The sequence below is a fragment of the Chrysochloris asiatica genome, unplaced genomic scaffold (genome assembly GCF_000296735.1).
Source record: "Chrysochloris asiatica unplaced genomic scaffold, ChrAsi1.0 scaffold00005, whole genome shotgun sequence".
Classification (NCBI taxonomy): Eukaryota; Metazoa; Chordata; class Mammalia; order Afrosoricida; family Chrysochloridae; genus Chrysochloris; species Chrysochloris asiatica.
Window position 1 is genome coordinate 44,119,431 of NW_006408523.1, and position 14,581 is coordinate 44,134,011.

General features: G+C 39.0%; 1 pseudogene; it reads right to left on the bottom strand.

Annotated features, from left to right (window-relative positions):
- Positions 1 to 11,326: 11,326 nt before the first annotated feature.
- On the bottom strand, positions 11,327 to 13,258 carry LOC102818298 (annotated as a pseudogene).
- Between the last annotated feature and the right edge of the window lie 1,323 nt (positions 13,259 to 14,581).

A 14,581-nucleotide genomic window follows, 5' to 3' on the forward strand; every position in this document is an offset into this window, starting at 1 on the left:
AAAAAGGCTATTATTGGCTTGTGGAGGAAGAGGAGACTAGAAGATGAGCCTGGGACATCTTGTGATAATGACAGAAAGCAAGGAAATGCAGGGGGAGGGAGTGGAGAAGCAGAGATACAGGAGCCAAACTGAAAGAACCTCCAATGACCAAAGTTAGAAAACATTTAGCAACGAAATAAATAACAGAGTTTTAGATTATAACCAAAAGTAAAAAATAAATATCCATAAGTCCATACTGACATAAATAAATGATTGAATTAATCAGTCGGGGACAAGGGACTTATCTTTCTTACAGGAAAATTTCAAGTAACTCAAGTCGAGACTCTTCCTCCATCTTGGAGGTAGAAATTTCCCATCTTTGAGTAATAGCAAATGCTTCAAAAAGCAAAAAATATGATTACCCTTTGGTTGTTTTTATAAGACATAGTAAATTCCTAGAAGTAAAAAAATAAGTAAATAAGGAAATTGTCAGACAAATTTAGAAGAGACAATTTTATAATGTGCCAAATGTACCTATCACATCATCTGGCTAACCAACATTTAGGACAAATAGCTTCTTGTGAAATGGATTGGATTTAGTAGCTCAATTCCAAGTTACAGAGTAAAGAGTGGGGAGAAAGTAACATTACTGTGGAGAAACCAGACAAACACCTCCTTCACCAAATGATCAAGGCTATTGTCACCAGTGATAAGTCATGTAGATATTGCATGGCTGTCCTCTGATATAGCGTCCTGGTGTGGAGCTGTAGGATAAGCACTGGACCGCTTGGTGACTACAAGTTCAGTGGTTCAAACCCACCAGTTGCTCCTCAGAAGCCCTATACAGGCAAGGCCGCTATGAATCAGATTTGACTCAATGGTATTTACCAGCAGCAGCATCCACTGATCTGACTTAATAAGAAGGACAGCTTCTGTGTGTGACATTTCTCTCCCAAATCCAGATTCCTGATCTAGTCATGAGAAGAACATTAGGAAAACAACAAAACAAAGCAAATGAAAGGATATACTACAAAATGCCTCAACAGTGCTCTTAAAGCTGTCAAGGTGATGAACTACAATGCCTGAGAAGGTTAGGGAGATGTGAAGACTAAATGTAATGTGGCCCTGAATTGGACTCTGGAAAAACTGGCAAAACAAAATGAAGTATGGCATTCAGTGAAAAGTTGTTGTTGTTGTTGTTAAGAACCATGGAGTCGGTTCCAACACATAGTGACCCTGCACAGGGTTTCCGAGGCTGCAAATCTTTATGGGAACAGAAAGCACCATCTTTCTCCCTCGGAACAGCTGGTAGTTTAGAACTGCTGACCATGAGATTAGCAGCCTGATTCGTAACCGCTATGCTACCAGAGCTCCTTCAGTGAAAGGTGCTATATAAATATTATTGCTATGATTATTTTAGTTTTTCAAAATGTGTCATGGCAATATAAAATATTGACAGTAGAGGAAATTAATTGAAGGGTGTATGAGAACTCTATTATCTTTGCAATTTTTGTATAAATGATTTTTTTGAAAACATTGGATTACTTGTTTTCATGCCTTCAATTTTCATCACTCTTCTTTCCTCCAGACAGGAAGAGACCAATAGTTGCACCTTAGATGGCTGCTCATGAGATTTTAAGACACTAGTCACCACTCATTAAGGTAGGATGTAGACCATTTTCTTTATGGACTATTGTCAGAAGTACCGCCAAGTCAGTATTAATGGGCTCAAGTGTGTCAACAATTGTGAGGTTGGCCCAGGACCGGGTAGTATTTCGTTATGTTGTACATAGGGTCGCTCTGAGTTGGTACCAAGTCAATGACACCTAACAACAACAACAACAACAAGTTTTCATAATTTTACCCCCTGTATACTCTACCGCATTCGTGGATATGTTTGCGGCAAAGGTAAATACCCATGTACAGATAGCCTCTGTCAAATCTTTATACATTTGTGGGTGCTGAATGTTTCGCACTTTGAATTCAACTGGTTTGATGAGGCGAAGTTCAGGTGCCTCCAGACTTGAGGGTGGTGCACCTGGCACACGATCCACAAGAGCACACTCTGCAAGATTCAAGATGACTCTGCCATGTCAAGCCAGTTGACAGTCCACTTGTCTGTCTTCTCTCTTGCCACTTCTGTTCAAATTTCTTGTTCTATTTGAGGTTCAATCCATTTCTCTATCCTTTCCTCTGAAGCTTATGGTTTGGCATTATAATTCTGGAATCCTCAGGATGTTTCATTCGTATTTGTTTCATTTGGTCTTTCATGTCTTTGTTGTAGTGGATCCAAGTAGCGTGGCTGACTGCTTTGTCTTTTTGAAAGCATTTAACACACTAATTTTTATTCAGTTGGAGCTGCAAAATTAAAATAATTACTCTTCTTAAATTCTGAAGGAACGATCCTTCAGTCCTTTAATTAGGGAAAACAAGAAAAATGAGTTTACTAACCAATTGAAATTTTCATTAGTATTTATTGTGCCAAATTTATCTGCTAAATCAATGTCACAGATATACAGCCCTCACATCCTAAACTGTGTGTTGATTCTTACCATTTGCCAGTGTATAATACCCACCCTTGATTGACGTTTTTATTGCTGTTATTAAGTACCGTGGAGTCGATTCTGACTCATGATAACCCTGCACAGGGTTTCTGAGGCTATACATCTTTACAAGAGCAGAAAGCCTCATCTTTCTCCCGCCGAGCTGCTGGTAGTTTTAAACTGCCGACCTTGAGATTAGCAGCCCTATTCATAACCACTACGCTACCAGAGTTATTTGTTTACCTTGACATATTCTTTGTTACCTTAGTAAACACACTTATATTTAATCATTGTTGTTTTTAAGCTCCATCAAGTCAGTTCTGACTCATAGCGACCTTGTATAGAGTTTCCAAGGAGCGGCTGGTAGGTTTGAACTGCTGACCTTGTGGCTCACATTGACCTTGCAGTCCAGTGCATTATCCTGCAGAGTCACACTAGGACTCCATATTTGAGCATGGACACAGTTTTATTTTATATTTTTAAGGTACACTTAACACAAATCAAGTTTGAAAGGGCTGAAATTTCGTCAGTGGATTTTTAAGAGATGTGAATAAAAGCACCTCATTATATTGTGTAGGAGTCCTGGTGTGGTGCTGTAAGATAAGCACTGGACTGCTAACTGAAAGGCCAGAAGTTCAAATCCACCAGCAGCTCCTCAAAAACCCTGCGTGGATTGCTGTGAGTTGGAACTGACTCAACGGCACTTAACAACAATAATATTGACTGGATTATTAAGATGGCACAAGACTGGGCAATGTTTTGTTATTCACAAGGTTGCTGTGACTTGGAATGGCCTCAGGAGCCCTTAACAGCAACAACATGTTGAGTAGAAGAGGGATCTCATACTCAAATGTCTGTGGGAAAAGACCCTGAAAGAAGCAATCTGCTTCAAGTGAAGAGGCATTCAGTGTGTGTGTGTGCATTTCTAAGTCGTATTCAAACCCCACCTTAAAGGGAGCAATTACTATTCAGCTCTAACCAATTGCTGAAGGCAGAGTTTCCAGGTCCTCCAATTTTTTGAGGGACCAAAAGCTGGGTTCTATGAAGAAAAACGTGGCATCAGGATTGGAGGAAGACCCATTAACAGCCTGCGATATGCAGATGATACAACCTTGCTTGCTGAAAGTGAAAAGGACTTAAAACATTTATTGATGAAGATCAAGAGCACAGACTTTGGTATGGATTACATCTCAATGTAAAGAAAACAAAAATCCTCACCACTGGACCAATAAACAACATTCTTATCAATGGAGAAAAGATTGAGTCGTCAAGGACTTCATTCTTGGATCAACTATCAAAACTCACGGAAGCAGCAGTCAAGAAATCAAACGATGTATTGCATTAGAAGGATCTGCTGCACAAGGCCTCTTTAAAGAGTTCAAAGCCATGGTATTTTCAATAACCTCATATGGATGCGAAAGCTGGACAGTAAATAAGGAAGATCGTAGGAGAATTGACACATTTGAGTTATGGTGTTGGAGGAGAATATTGAAAGTGCCTTGGCTTCCAAAAGAGCCAACAGATCCATTTTGGAAGAAGTGCAGCCAGAGTGCTCCTTGGAGACCAAGATGGCCAAACTTTGTCTCTCATACTTCAGACATATTGTCAGGAGGGATCAGTCACTGGAGAAGGATATCATGTTTGATAAGGTGGAGGGTCGGAGAAAAAGAGGAAGACCCCAAACGAGATGGATTGGCCAAGTAGCAGCATTGATGGACTCAAGCGTGGCAACAGTAGTGAGGTTGGCCCAGGATCGGGCAGTGTTTCATTCTGCTGTGCATAAGGTCACTATGGGTCGGTACCGACTCAATGGCACCTAACAACAACGACAACACAATAAAGATAATTACTCTGTGGGAACCAAACAAAATAAATTTGCTGGACCACTAGATGTGTGACTCTAAAGAAAACAACCACATTTACTACATACTCAATGATACTGTAGAAAGTTTTAACAATGGGCATATAATCGACAATGAAAAATAAGACATTTTAAAAAGATAACTACTTGGTTTTATTATTTTGCTAATTTACTTATATTTCTCATTCAGAAAAGTAATAATTTCTGCCTTCAAATGTACAGCATGGCATGAGATTTTCATGTGTGTGTGTGTGTGTGTGTGTGTGTATTGCAACAAGTCCTTCTGTCCTATATTTCCCTCAAGTTCTTTTAAAAGTATTTAAAATATTTTAGTCTGGCATTGAAGCCAAGTTAGTATTTCAAATGATACGGGTGTAAGAGTACTTCTGGAAATTTGCTGGAATTAAACCAGCATAGTTTACTGCCAGTATAATTATGAAACTAGCTGCTTACCAATTCATGTATCTCTAATCAAAATACAAAAAACACATCATCTGAGTAAATGTATACTTCAATTCTGGCAGTGTGTCTGATTCACCCCAGTTGTATGATTAAAATTGCTTGTTTAATGTATCTTAGTTTTCCAATGTGGAATAATAACAAATCTTTCTGTAAGTTAAAAATGCCAAGGTCTTTTGATTGTTTTTATAAGACATGGCAAATTCCTAGAATAGAAACATATTACTGTGGAAATTATCACACAAATAATAGAAGAGACAGTAATATAATGAACTCAACTCTCCCATCACATCATCTGGCTAACCAACAGTTAGGAGTAAATAGCTCATCTTGTTTTGCTTCTACCTTACCTCAACAATTTTTAAGCAAATCCCATTCATCTTATCATGTGATCTACAAATATTTTAGAATTTTAAAGAAAATCATATAACTGTCCCACTTAAAACATAACAAATATTTATTATTTATATTCCATCAGTTCAAGGTTTTTTGTTTGTTTAAAGTATATTTTCATCATATAAAATATGATATATTGTTATTATTGTTGTTAAATGCCATCAAGTCGGTTGTGACTCATAATGACCCTGTGTAGGGTTTCTGAGGAGCAGCTGGTGAGTTTGAACTGTCGACCTTGCATTTCAAACCTGCCTATGGCTCCTACAGCACCACATATGAAAAAGATAATAAATATGACAACAAATTCCACAATACCAACATCCTAAAATAACCACAGTTAAAATTTTAGGTTATTTTCTTCATTAAAAAATGTAAAATATATATCTGTAGCTTGTGTTTTAAAAATATAGTAAAATATAACAAAAATAATTTGCCGTTTAAACCATTTTAAGTGTACAATTCCATGCCATGTATTTACAATGTTAGGCAACGATCGCCACTTTTCGCCAACATTTTCATCATTCCCAGTGGGAAGTTTGTTTCTATTAAGCAATAACACTCCTTTTCCCTTCCCCAAGACTCTAACACCCTCTAATCTACTTTCTGTCTCTACAAATTTGCCTATTATTGATAATTATTTTGTGTAAGTGGACTTGTACACCATTTATCTCTTTGTGTCTGATTTATAACCCTTCACACATTTTCAAAGTTCTTCATGGTTTAAAATGTCTTTAAGAATCCAATGCCCACTGATGCAAAGGTTAGCACTTGACTTTTGCCCACTTTTGAGTGAGTTGTTTGCGTTTTTAATTGTAGGGATTCTTTATATACTCTGGTTATTAAATTCTTATCAGAAAATTCTAGTGTCTGAACATTTTCTCCCAATTTGTAGGTTGTGAATAAAGATGCTCGAAGAATTGATGCATTTGAATTTTGGTGTTGGAGGAGAATATTAAAGGTACCATGGACTGCCATAAGAACAAACAAATCTGTGCTGGAAGACATACAGCCAGAATGCTGCTCAGAAGCCAAGATGGCCAGACTTGGTCTCTCATACTTTGGATATATTATCAGGAGGGCCCAGTCCCTGGAGAAGGGTATCATGCTTGGTAAAGTAGAGGGTCAAAGAAAAAGGGAAGACCCCCAAAGAGATGGATTGGTGCAGTGGCAGCAGCAGTGGGCTCAGGTGCAGCAGCAGCTGTGAGGATGACATAGGACTGAGGGGGTTATATTCTTTTGTATATAGGGTCACTATGGGTCAGAACTGCCTCGATGGCACCTAACAACAACAACAATAACAACTCATAATTTTGTTGATAAAGTCCTTGTTTTTATTTTTTATTAAGTCCAATGTATCTGTTTTGTCATTTGCTGCTCATGCTTTTATTGTCATATCTAAGGATAGTTAAACAAAAATTAGATCCTAAAGAATTACTATTATGCTTTCTTCTAAGAGTTTTATGGTTTTAGTTCTCATATTTTGATCCTTGATCCATTTTGAGTTGATTTTTATATATGATATGCAATATGGCTCTAGCTTTGTTCTTTTGCATGTGGAAATCCAGTTGTTCCAGAACTATGTTAAAGAGACTTTTGTCCCATTTAATAGACTAAATCAGTTTGTCAAAAATCAATTGATTCTTGTTGTGGTTAAGTGCTATCAGATCAGGTCCGACTCATTGCGACCCTCGATAGGGCTTTGGGAAGTGGCTGGTTAATTTCAACCGCTGACCTCACAGTTCAGACTGACTTTATGGTCCAGTGCTTATCCTGGCACACCAGGACTCTAAATTGATCATAGATGTATGAATTTATTTCTGGACTCTCAATTCTATTCCATTACATTAGTCTATATGTCTATCATTTGTTGTTGTTGTTAAGTGCTAAGGAATTCAGTCTAACTTATAGCAACCCTACATGGGGTCTCTGAAGAGTGCTGGTTATTGGGAATGTCTGAATGGCATGAAGTGTTTACCATTTGACAGTTGGTGGTTTGAACTCACCCATTTCAGAAAAAAGCCTTAGCAGTCTGGTTTGGAAAGGTCACAGTCTTGAAACTATAGAGTTCTACTCTGCACTCATCGGGTTGCTCTGAGTGGGAATCACCTTGATGGTAACTTGTAGGTTGGTTGGTATATGTATGTCATTATATTAGTGTCACACTGTTTTGATTATTGTAGTTTTGAAAAAATCCTCAACACTAGACCAATAAATAACAGCTTGGAGAAAAGGTTGAAGTTGTCAAAGACTTCATTTCACTTGGATTCTCTATCAACACTCATGGAAGCAGCAGTAAAGTAATCAAACAACGTATTGCATTAGAAGGATCTGCTGCACAAGGCCTCTTTAAAGAGTTCAAGAGCAAAGATGTCAGTTGGAGGACTAAGGTGCGCCTGACCCAAGCCATGGTATTTTCAATAGCTTCATATGTGTATGAAAGTTGGACAATGAATAAGAAGACTGTAGAAGAATGGACTTACTTGAGTTGTGTTGAAGAAGAATATTAAAAGTATCACTGACTGCTAAAACAACCAACAAAGTTGTTTTGGAAGAAGTACAGCCAGAATACTCATTAGAAGTCAGGATGTCGAGACTTCATCTCTTATTCTTTGGACACATTATCAGGAGGGACTAATCCCTGCAGAAGGACATCATACTTGGTAAAGTGGAGGCTCAGAAAAACAGAGGAAGACCTCCAACAAATGGATTGGCACAGTGGCAGCAGCAATCAACTCAAGTTTACCAATGATTGTGAGGATGACACACTGGGAAGTGTTTCACTCTGTTGTGAATAAGGTCGCAATGAGTCGGAATCAACTCAATGGATGTGTCAACAACAGCAACATAGTATGTTTTGGAATGAAGATTTATGAGTCTTCCTACTTTGTTCTTTTTCAAGATTGGTTTGGCTATTCAGGACCCTTTGTGGTCCATGTAAATTTGAGGACTGGCTTTTCCACATTGTTCTTTTTTTTTCTTTCTCAAACTAATGAGTTTAACGAATCCAAATTTTCTTGAGTTTCATTGTATTGTGATTGAGAGTGAAACTGTGGTACTCAAAGAACTTGGCCAAGGTAGATTTCTGACCCACCCCAAGATCTCCAAAACAACAGTTGGAGTTGTTTTTAACTTATTTTTAACTTATTTTATAGGAAGGAATTGTACACACGAAAGAACTTGGATGCTTTGGCATAATTTATAGAAAAATCAACTCTTTTCAAGTTGATTTTGACTCACAGAAACTCTATTGGGCAGAGTAGTCTTGATCCTTAAGGATTGCCAAAACTAAATATTTATGGGAACAGACAGCTTTATCTTTCTTATGCCGAGCTGCTGCTGGTGGGTTTGAACCACCAACCTTGTAGTTAGCAGCCCACTGCATAACCCAGCATGCCAACAGGGTTCTTTACCCTGTTATAGAAAAGATAAACCCAATATGCATGTGTCGTCTTAATGGCCACAGAAGTTACCTTTCTGACTATGGGAGAACCAGGCTAAAGCCTAACTTTTTCCAGTGTTGTCACCCAGGGTGAGTTTGCCAAAGAGATTCTCTGCTAGGCTAGATTCAGAAGCCCTCATGGTTCTCAAGTTGGTTACTTAGTCACCCAATTCTTTGGTGGATTTCACTTGTTTATTTAGATATTGTGTCTCAGTGAGGTCACAAGTGAGGTCTTGTCAGTGGCCAGTTTGTACAGTTCCACTAATGACTGATTCATGCTTTTTTCCAAGTGTAGCACACACTCCATTGCATTCAGCCTGCTTTCCCGCCATCACTGTCTGGTTTCTGGATATCCTGAAGGAAGATTTAGCCACCTCTTCATTGGTTTCTTAGTGTGTTCCCTGTTCTCTGAGATTGGTGAAGAAACTATTCGGCAAAATCCTTCCAGCCATACCACATTGATGTGGTAAGAAATAAGTATGACAGTTACCTATGTCTTATAGACAAAAGGCATACAACTCCACGTTGATCTCGCAGTTGATAGTGACCTCTGAGTCCTAGTTGCAGTTCTGGGGACACGGTGGTCATAGTGGTGGTTTAGGAGAGAGAGTGGTAGCTTCATGGCACTGAAGTGGTGGCAGAGAGCCTTGTGGTATCCCAGGGCGCTGCTGTGAAGAGGTGATGGAAGGCTGGCTGGGAGTGACCAGTTGCGGAGAGCTTGGCCAGTGTCAGCTTCTGTTTGAGCACTATTAAAAGCAGGAAGCCCCAGCAATTCTGCAAAGAATGACTTCTATATTGTTATTACTATAGCTTATTGTGGAGCAACATCACAGAGTCTACTTAAAATGGAAGTAACAGAGGTTTATTGAGGGATAGAGACGGTACAGACTGGGAAGATATCCAGTTTCATAGAGTGAAGATGGCAACTCCACTGGATAATGAGGAAGACAACGTTTTTGTACAGTTGAAACAGGAATGAAAAGTTATATAATCATAACTGGCTGAAAAACAAAGATGGAGTATCTAAAAGAGGGGATTTAGCAAGGATAGGCAGACAACACATATGTGGGATTAATATGACTGGCTAATTGATTACAGGTCAGTTGATTACAGGAAGATCACAGGACAGTGGCAGGACAAGTTTTTCAGGTAACTTGCTGTTAACATTGCTTTCTCAACCATGTTTGTTTCTGCCGGTCCACTGTAAAGCATTTTCAATAAAGCAATAGTGTAGTAAGACCCTACGGGTGTCAGCTATCACCTCTTGTATCTGTCTGACCAGAGTGGAAAGACCCTCTGGGGATAGATTCTGATCTCCTGCACCTGCCAGACCTCAGAGCAAAAGAATGTCTCCTTTAAGGCATATGGCTAGATCAGAATCAGGGTTTGAGGGACTGCTGTTAGAAAAGACAGTTTTTTTTTTAAAACTCATGACCTTTTCATAAATGCCCTCTATCATGTTGAGAATTTTCCCTTTAATTCCTAGTTTGGTGAGTGTTTTTGTACTTATCATGAATGGGTGTTGGATTTTGTCAGATGTCTTTTCTGCATTATTAAAAGACTGTGCATTTCCCCCTCTTTCTTCTTTTAATATTGATTTTCTTAAGTTTAGCCACTCCTGTATTTCTGTTTTAAATCCTCTTGCTCATGGTGCATACTCTTTTAAATGTGCTGTTAGATTCAGTTTCCTGGTGAACAAATGTCGTCTTTATCTGCCTTTGGAATCAAGGTAATGATAGCCAATTTGTGCATGGTTTTTGAAAATTTTGAAAGGATTGATATTAGTTCTTTAAACGTATAACAAATTTTATTAGACATCATCTGCTCCTGTTCTTTTCTTTGTTGAAAGGTTTTGGATTACTGGCTCAATCTCCGTACTTGTTATAAATCTGTTAAGATTTTCTGTTTCTTCCTGAATTAAGTTTAATTGTGTGAACAGTTACTTAGTATCATAAATAACCTGTAAATGTTCACATTTCTCTGTCTTTAACTTTGCCGCTTGTTTGTATCAAAACTAAAAGAAGATCCTTCTATTGTAATGTGTATGTCTCTTAATTTTCTTTTATTTTTTAACCCCCCACATTTTATTTTATTGAATACAGAAAGATCATCTAGGGCTACACAGATCATAAGATTACTTTAGATTGCAACAACAGAGAGATCAAGAGTTGATTGGAAAGCAGAAAGCAGTCTTAATTTTCAGCATATAAAAAATAATCAAATTGTTACGGATACCTTGCAAAATTTCCAAAGCAAGATGTTGGTGAATTAATTTTTGCTTTCTTTTTGTTTTTAAGGGATGACAAGTGAGATTCAGTGTGTGCAACTAGTTACAAAAACTCATATAACAGGTTGAAAGCATCATTAGACAGAAGCATAAATGTAATATATAAAAAAACAAGACTTAAAAATCTTATTATAGGAATATTCACTATAATAGGTAGAAAAGATACATTAAAAACAGCAGTGTGTAATGCTTGTTCCAGGCAGAACTTATACGGCAAACCAAAACTGATACTAACTAAGGAAAATTCTGTTTTTAAAAGCTCTTCCAGACAGACATCACCACAAAGCAAAGCCAACAGTGATTGTGTGGTCCCCTCTTGTTAATCAATGAATAGTCAATGGTGGAGACATGGAGTAAAAAGCTTAAGCTTTCGCCAGTGATTTGTACTATTCTGTCAGCACAGTCTAAGCCTTTGGAACCACGAAACCTTCAGGAGGTTTCTGGCCTTCTCGGTCAAGTCTGTGCATGCAAGTTCCTGAAATGAATTGAAAGTCTTTGTGGTGTTCTGAGTCATAGTAGTCCATATGCTTCTTTTTCTGGTTGTAAACTGCAACTCAAAGGGTTTCCAGGGTGATTACACCAGGGGCCATTGTCAGCACATTGGCGCCACGAGTTGGCTCATAAACAGCCTTTCATTTCTGGATGAGGCATGCCAGCAGATCTTGTCCAACAATATAGAAATTGGTTCCTGCCAACAATATAGAAATTAGTTCTCACAACCATCTGAGCGCTGCCATGTCATTGGAAATTAGTTGGCCCACCATTTATATAATGGGAGATAAGAAGATGGCCACCACTGTTTCAGGATTCAGGGCTCTTTCCTTCAGCACTGCAGCATGCTGCTTCATACGCCACATCAAGGGAATGTCTTTACCCTTTGTCCAGGCACCAGGAGGATGGAGAAGAAGAACAGGATGCCCCTCTCTAGAAGTTGCTTATGAGTATCCTGCAGTAACAGAGCATGTCCATTGTGCACTGGGTTGTATAATTGAAATTCAAATCCAGCATCAGCGTTCATACCTTTAAACTTCTGCTTAAGCTCAGTAGGAGTAAGATGTCACTGATCCAGACCATGATTCCAATAAATTCAGGTCAGGACTTGAAGAGCTCCTCCAATCAGCTAATCTCCTTGTTCTTAATGTAAGGGTGGCCCTATTTCCTGTGCTCAAAAAACTCAGGGTTGAAAAAAAAACAAAACCTCGGGGTTGAGAAGAATGGCCACACAGAGGTTCTCATACATGAGAGCAAATACTGCACAGCCATTTAGTCTCTATCTTCCTGGGTAGCTAGCTGTCAGAACTGTAGGCACTGACACATTACTGACTCCCCTATCCAGAAGACAATCAAATTGAAGGCACTGCAAGTGCTCCCCCTCTCTCATAAAGTGTTGCCTATTATTCCACCAAAACCTGTACCCGTTGCCTATCCACTTTATTAATTCTCATTGCTGATAATGTTTCTTCATCTGTTTTCGCCAAATGAAGTTTGTTTTCTGGCACATACAGTTCTTTCACTTCATAAGAGGCATCCACAGGCAAAATGTCCTTTCAGAACACAATCATTTATATCATAAGAATCTGATTTCAGTAACAATCAGCAATCTCTGGCTTTTCGCTTTCAGAATGAATCCCATTGAGACCTTTTATTTCTCCAGCTTGTGCTCTTTTGTAACATACTTTGGCATCTTTCTGTTAACAGATAAGCAGAGGAGCATCTACAAGTACTTAAAAAATGGTAAACTTGCACCTCATGAATTTGCCTTGCACTAATATCCTGAGTATAATGTGATATCAAACTTGTACGGTGTGGTGCTGTAGGATAAGCACTGGCCCTCAAGGCCAATTTGACCCACAAAGTCAGTCATTCAATCTCACCAGCTTCTCCTCAGAAACCCTATATAGAGTCACTGTGACTTGGAACCAACTCAATGACATTTATCAACAACAAAACTGTGATGCACACTAGGCCAGCATCTGCAAACAGGTTAGCAACTTCTGCAATATGCCCATCATTTTTTTCTCTATCTTCAGGACTAAAGTCAAGATTTTTATTGAGATCCTGGTGAATGTGGCATGGACTACCATGGCAAACTCCTCCAAAGGCATGCTCACCATAGTCTTTCCTGCTCTGGATAAGCCTGTTAGCCAACCAGTGCAACCATGAAAGTCACCTCTGATTCCCACCACATGACCTCTCTTGTTCCTGCTGACATGGTAGGCTTGGTAAGTGCTCTCTGCATTCCCCAGTTCAGGGCTCAGCTTGACCTTCTTGCATAGGCTCCCTGGGAACTCCATAACTGCATGCAGAGCTTCTTTGGAATGGAATGATAGCAAAGTCTCTTGATCTATCAATTCCTCCCCCTTATCTGTTTTTTTCCCTTTCATTTAAAACAAAATTTAGAAACTGGGTTTGTTTTATGTGTTGCTTTTGTTACACAATCTGCATTTGGTAATTGTCTCACTGGGGTGCTATTTAACACCTCCCTCTGTTCTTACATTGCTGTTGTTAAGTGCTGTCAAATTGGTTCTGACTCATAACAACCCTATCCAGGGTTTCCAAGGAGTGGCTGGTGAACCTTGTGGTTCAAACTGACCTTGCAGTCCAGTGCTTATCCTACAGTCCACACCAGGACTTCTCTGTCCTATATTTATTTTGAACTGGCACAGCACTGTCCAATAGAACTTCTTCACATGATGGAAGAGAGTTTAATACACTGTCCAATATAGTAACCAAAAGCTATATGCGGTCATCAAGCTTTTGAAATATTGTGGTATATATAATCAAGGACACCCAGTGAGATGAATTGGCAAAGTGGCAGCATCAATGGGCTCAAGCATGTCAACAATTGTGAGGTTGGCCCAGGACTGGGCAGTGTTTCATTCTGTTGTGCATAAGGTCGCTATGAGTCGGTACCGACTCAATGGCACCTTGAAACAACACATATATGTAATGTACTAGAACTTAAATTCTAAGAACTTGGTTTGTAGAAAGCTCCGTTTTACACTAGAATCCCAGTTTGTTTTGAATGTTTGCATAAATTCTGCCTCCATTGATTTCTTTCAGACCACTACACTCCAATGTATAAAAATTTGCCCTCAGGTAGAGTGTGTTTGAAAGTGGATTACTATAACTTCTCTAATCAGCTCAGGGAGGGCAGAAGCTCTCTCAGCAACTTGCCTCGGCATGTCTTTAATGGGAATTGGAATACCAGGGCCACATGGTCATGAGTCATGCGCCAATCGAGATGGTCAGGGAGGGTCCAGAGCTAATCCTGTAAGCTTTTCTAATCTGCAATAATGAATATATCACAATCATGGTTCCTGTCCTACTTCTGTACTTCTACCAGTGACTTTGATTAATTTGTTTACCACGAACCATGATTTTGTGATGAATTTCTTTCATTTTCCATCTTCCATAATTAGCCTCGTGGCCATGAATCCTTTGGACACCATATGACCTTATGCTGATCTCATCTGAATGACTTAAGTTTCTCTTGTCTTTGTCCTCTTTGTGGTCCTGCAGGTTGATACACTGGGCTGCAAGGTCGGTTTGAACTGCAAGGTTGGTGGTTCAAGCTCACCAGTTACTCCTCAGAAACCCTATACTATGAGTTGGGA